Genomic DNA, 5,917 nt, shown 5'->3' on the forward strand with positions numbered 1-5,917 from the left:
GTGTGTGTGTGTTCACAGATTGTGTGTGTTCACAGGCTATGTCACTCTGTGTGTGTGTGTGTTCACAGCCTGTGTCACTGTGTGTGTGTGTGTGTGTTCACAGGCTGTGTCACAGTGAGTGTGCCTGTGGCAGGGACAGCGCACGGACCCGTGCAGGCTGCAGTCAGGTGTGACAGGATGTGTGTGGGGTGTGTCTGTGCTGAGGCTCTCAGCACATGCAGACAGACACCAGCTCCGACCCCTGCTCCATGGACTTGCTGGCACCAGGGACACGTGCGAGGCACTGGAGGTCACATCCCTGGAGCTGCTTCCTTTTTCCTGGCGGTGACAGCACAGGACGGCGCTGGCTCTGCTGCCCCGGGGCTTCCCCCACGCAGCCTCTCCCTCCACCTTGTGCTGACCCACGCTGCTGTGTGACCTTGTCGCTGCCGCCGAGCGGAACCTTTCCATGGACTTGCTGGCACCAGGGACACGTGCGAGGCACTGGAGGTCACATCCCTGGAGCTGCTTCCTTTTTCCTGGCGGTGACAGCACAGGACGGCGCTGGCTCTGCTGCCCCGGGGCTTCCCCCACGCAGCCTCTCCCTCCACCTTGTGCTGACCCACGCTGCTGTGTGACCTTGTCGCTGCCGCCGAGCGGAACCTTCCCGAGTTTTGTCCGGGCTGTTTTTCAGCGACATTCAGCTCCCCTGCCTGCTTCAAAGCTGGCATTTGCTGCCACAGGTATGACAGTGACATCTGCAGCCAGGGGCTCCCTCCTCCCTGAGGTGCTTGGAGTCGCCTGAATACCTGTCCCTGACACTCAGCTTTTACCCTGCTGTGGATAGATTTTTAGAAAGCAAAGTCCAGGGAAAGCATCAGCACAGCAAAGCTGTTCTGAACACTGTTAAACTAACACTAACTGCCACCATGGTTAATCTGTACCAAGGTCAAATTCACAAATCGGCAGGTTAGCTTCAGTTCCAGATGGAAATTAGATCATCAATTAATTAAATCATCACTTTGATACAGAAAGAAAACTGCAGAGGACTCAGTCCTCGTAAATCTTGCAGAAGCCTTTGAGAAGGTGGCTCTGTATTTTATTTGGAAGAAGTTGACTGAAGAAATTCAGATCCATAGTGTGATAGTGTGAACAACTTATCGCCCCCTGCCTAAGCCATAACCCCCGAGCTGAGCTGGGCACTGCCATGTCCACTGTGTCCCCAGCAAATGTTGCAGCTCAGCATTAACCTCTGCTTCAACAACCAGGGGTTTGAGGCTTCCCATATACCACAATTGACTGATGACTATTTCGAGTCTCTTAGGACTTTGAAACCCAAAACCCACTTTAATTTTATGAGTAATTTTATGGGACAATCTTTAGGGCTGTGAAAGCTGGAAACTTCTCCTTCAGGTGCCTTGACCTTATGGCTGCTCATCTACCCATGCAGGAGCCCCTCTCCACTTTCATCTGATCACCCTTGAATTCAGAGCTATAAAAAGGATGGGCTGTCTCCCAGCTAATAAAAATAGGAAAAAAGGGAGAGGCAAAGCCAAAGATAAAGGTGTCGTGAGCCCTCCCCTCCTTCACTCTTTGGAACCTCCTGGAGCTGGGGCTGGTGTCTGAACTAGATGGTGAAGTCCTTCAGGCACGGAGCTGCTCGCTGCTGGCTGCCCAGGGTGCATGGACTCACACAGCCTGCTCACTCCCACGTGGGATGGGATGAAGAGCTTGCAGGACGGGCAGTGCAGGGCTCCTGAATCAGGGGGCAGCTTAATAGGGTCTTCATTGCATGTGGCCCAAAGGAAAACCGGGCTCCTGGCCTGAGAAACTCCTGAATTCCCACGCTCCAGCTCTGCTGGGGCCTTGGGGTCTCCTCCCATGCAGTTAAGTGTGTGTGTCCATGTGTTTCTCCTTGTGCCTACGTGGGAGAAAACGTAGATATGCTGCAAATGGATGCTAATGGTTCCAGCCACAAGGGAGGTTTAATCTGTTCTTCATCTGTCCACGCATCAGGGTGACTAAATTCAGTGCCAGGTGCAGCATTACAGAATGGGGGCTTGTGCCCCCCAGCCAGTCATCAGGACCTGGCACAGGCACCTCTGGGTCTTGCTTGCTCCCAGATAATCAGTTCCAGCATCATTTCCCCATCTCTGGCATCTATGAGCAGACATAGACTGCATTCCTCAGTCTTTGCTCATCCCTTTCCGTTGACTCTGGCATTACATCCACCGACAAGTCACATCCACTGGCACCTTCTCCTCCACCTGCCCAAGAAGGAACCTAAAAACGCAAATGCTTCCTTCACCCCAAATCTGCTCTCCACGGAGGGGCCCGGCAACCTCTCTGACAACAACCAGCAACGTGTCATTTGTTTTTATTACTCTAGGAGGGCAGGCTGCTGTGCGTGACCAAGGAAACCGAGAGCGGGCTGCCCTTGTGAACTTGCCGAGTGCCTGATGGAGATCGGGAGGAGAAGAGAGCTGGGGGAGTAGGAAAAACATTACTTCTCTCCTGCTTATTGGCCAAGGCAAGATTGATTGACTGTACTGGTGATAGCATAGCACGCATCAAGGTAGGCACAAAATTGTGGTGAGCACTAGAAAACCACCAGCCGTGGGGATGAACTTAATGTGAGGGAAGACATATGAGGTGGATGCGGATTTTGTGTTGAGCTGGGGAGCGGTGTGGCTCCCTGTGGCAGGAAAGGGAGAGGAGATGAGTCTGACACAGAGCACAGAGGCGTGTGATGGCACTGGCTGGTCACTTGACAGAACAGGTCTGGCCTCATTCTGCCTCCCTTTTGAAGTCTCCAGCATTTATAGCCAGTGCTAGACAGAAAAACACACTTCTAGGATGCAATTCACCTCCTCAAATCAGCCAAGAGGTGTGTCCAGAGGTTACTTCACAGGTGGAGGCTTCCTCCCTTGCCAGCTGAAGCCCTGCCCAGCAGATGAGATGCTCCCAGGCAAAGGGCAGGTCTAGAAAAGGACCTGAAGAACAGGGGGGTGGCTGGGAGGCACACTGGGAATGGTGATGGGAAATGGGAAAACACCACGGTACTGGCTCGAAGCCTGAGCAAGTGGCTGGGGGTGGCCGTTGTCATATGATGCCGTGCACAGGCCAGCTGGAGGGATGGCAGAGGAAGGCTCAAGGTAAGGGCTTGTGAAGAGAAGAGGAGCTGGAGGTGTTTTATGGTAACATAAAGTCGGTTTGGTACCAACAGTTCAGTTTTGCATGATGGTGGTGGCTCCAGTGCTATTTCCCACTGACAGATATTCAATCCAGCATCATTTACATAAAGGACGTGGAAATTATTTTTTGGATAATTCTTTGTCTAGAAAGCCTCAAAAATCTGCCTCGCAATTCACCTAAATTTGATGCTTTCAGCCTTCATTTTCCCAAAACTGAGGGGAAAAACATTCAGTTTGAGGGGGAAGGTTAATGAAGCAGCATTTCCCTGCTGCTGACCTCCACCGTCTGAATTTCACCACATCCTAGACCGAGCAAGGCAGCGGCTCAGGAAGAAGCTGGGGTGTTAAGGAGGCCAAGGGCGTCTGGGTGGTGGGAGGCTGCTCTGGGAGCTCCCTGCCGGGGCGAGGAGCGGCGTGAGCGGGGCCGGGGACCCGCGTGGCACAGCCGGTCCCTCCGCCTGCCTGCGCGCTGCTGGCCCCGCAGCTTCCTCTGGCAACGCCTTGCGCAGGCTATTTTTATGCTGTGTGAAAAAGCGAGTCCTTCTGCGAGCTGAGGGAATGCGGCGTGGAGAGGGAAAGTGAATTAGTGAAGGTCACAGGCGGAATGTCGCTGTGCGCACGGCTGGGGCAGAGCGCGGGGAGCTGAAGGGGATGGCGAGCGGTCTGGGAAAGGGGCTGGGCTGCGTGGAAAATGGTTGTGGAGCAGCTCCACGTTCCACCTCTGCCTTCCCGGGGAACATCCCGGCGCCGTGGCCCTGCCAGCACGGGGGAGCGAGCTGGCTGCGCGCACCTACTCCTGCGCTGCTCGCGGGTGTTGGTGGAGCATCAGCCGCTCCACGGGCTGGAACCGGGGTTTACGTGCGGCATAAAAAGTAATGATCGCGCTCTCCCGCTAAATCACACGCAGCCAGGCTGGAAGTGGAAGCCGCTCCTGTCCGCAGCGGCAAAAGGTTCGTACAAGGGAGAGCCCAAATAGCTCCCGGAGGCGAGAAGCAGCCTTTTTCCCCTGCTGGAATCATGAGGGGAGCAGTGCCCAGCGCCACGGCCCTGGGACACGGCCAAAAACCACAGCCACTTCTGCGACATCCCTCTCCCCACGCTTTTCCCTCTTCCTCTAAAGCAACGGTTTTCCTGAGAGCAGCAGGGAAAGGTGAACGCAGAAGATGCCCTGCCTGCACATCCCTGCTGGCAAATGGGAATTCGGGATCTGGACCACGCTTGGGCTTTCCTCGCTTGGTTCAGCCAAGTGAAAAGTTGGCCATGGTGCTCCTCCCCTTCATGCAGGGTTTGGATGGGGATGGGAGCCCAGGCAAGGGAAGCGCATCCCTCTGCTCCCGCTGCCACGCCGCGAGCGGCTCCGTCCCGCAGCGCATCGCGTCAGGGTACCGCGGGGAGCTGGCGTGCTCCCGGCAGCCTCCTGCTTCTGGGGGACGCTGGAGGCACAGTTCCCATCACTTTCCCATCTCGGAGCAGATTTATGAGCCTCCCAAAAGCTCTCCTGCAGCCCTCCAGGAAGGCTGGGGCTGGGGGCTGGCAGGGGGGGGGCTGTTTGCGGGGAATTGTGAATCTACTTTCTTACACGGCTGCGTACCACTGTGCAACGGTAATCCCCTGAGCAGGGTGAAACGGAGGCCTAGCTACCATGACCTCCTCTGTAGGTTTCCATGGATACCATGTACTATAAATAAAAAAAGGAATTTCAAACCAGTTTTCAATCCTGCTTAGTGGGAATAGGAAACCTCTTTTGAATTTAGTTTCCTATCTCACCTTACGGGGGTTATTTTGCAGCCTGTTTGAAACAAATAATTACCCCTTCAGCCAGGAAATTACCACCAATCTTACCTATTTACTTCCAAACACTCGGCTAATTAGCACATTGGGGAGAGCTGCCTATTTGCACGCTGGAGATGGGAGGCTTAGTGTCTTTATTTTGGTGGTGCTGGGAGAAAGGACGCGGGGCCAAGGGTCAGCGAGGGGCGTCAGAGCCCTCCGAAGAAAAAAATAATAAAGAGAGCAGGAAAGCTGTAAAACTCGAAACGCCGAGATGCCGTGTGAATTAGCGTGCAAGAAGCCCCGGCAAAAAAGGGAATATTACATCTGCATCCTTTTGCAATGAATCAGAGTCATGCTGCAGATTTTGTCTGGCATACTGGGTCTCTGGAGGATAGAAAATAATTTGGTCGCAGCAGTGGGAGGTGTGTGTGCGTGGAGAAGGGAGTTGCTTTCCAACAGCCTGCTGTGGTGAGAACATGCCTGACACTTCATTCCTTTCCAGTTAATGCAGCGAGGCCGGGAGGAAACTTAACCCTCTAATTGCTAAAGTGTACCGGGGACTTGGGAAAGTCCTTGGAAAGCAAACGGGGCTCCCGGGGTTGGTCTCCCCTGGCCCGGCACTGCTGGCAGACAGCTGAGGGATTTGCCCAAATGGCGGGTGGTGGGGGCAGGGGAAATGCTAATTTGAAACAGGCGCTGGCGAGCAGGGCCGGAGGACAGAGAGGTTGTGTTTGTCAGACCTCTGGGCTGGCAATGGGCCGGCCAAGTCCAGTCCGTCACAATGCTGGGTCTGAGCCAGCTGGACACATGATGGCTCGCGGAGGGGTCTCACGGTCTGGAGTTCCCAAATGGTTCTGCTGCCCAAGCTCAGCTCTGCTGCTCCATGATCCTGGATCACCGGCACTGAAAAACCCAAGTGCTTTCCATTTTTTTCCACCACCACACCCATGTTATGTCCCCCCACCTCCCTA

This window comes from Corvus brachyrhynchos, unplaced genomic scaffold (assembly GCF_000691975.1).
Source record: "Corvus brachyrhynchos isolate BGI_N302 unplaced genomic scaffold, ASM69197v1 scaffold262, whole genome shotgun sequence".
NCBI classification, from domain to species: domain Eukaryota; kingdom Metazoa; phylum Chordata; class Aves; order Passeriformes; family Corvidae; genus Corvus; species Corvus brachyrhynchos.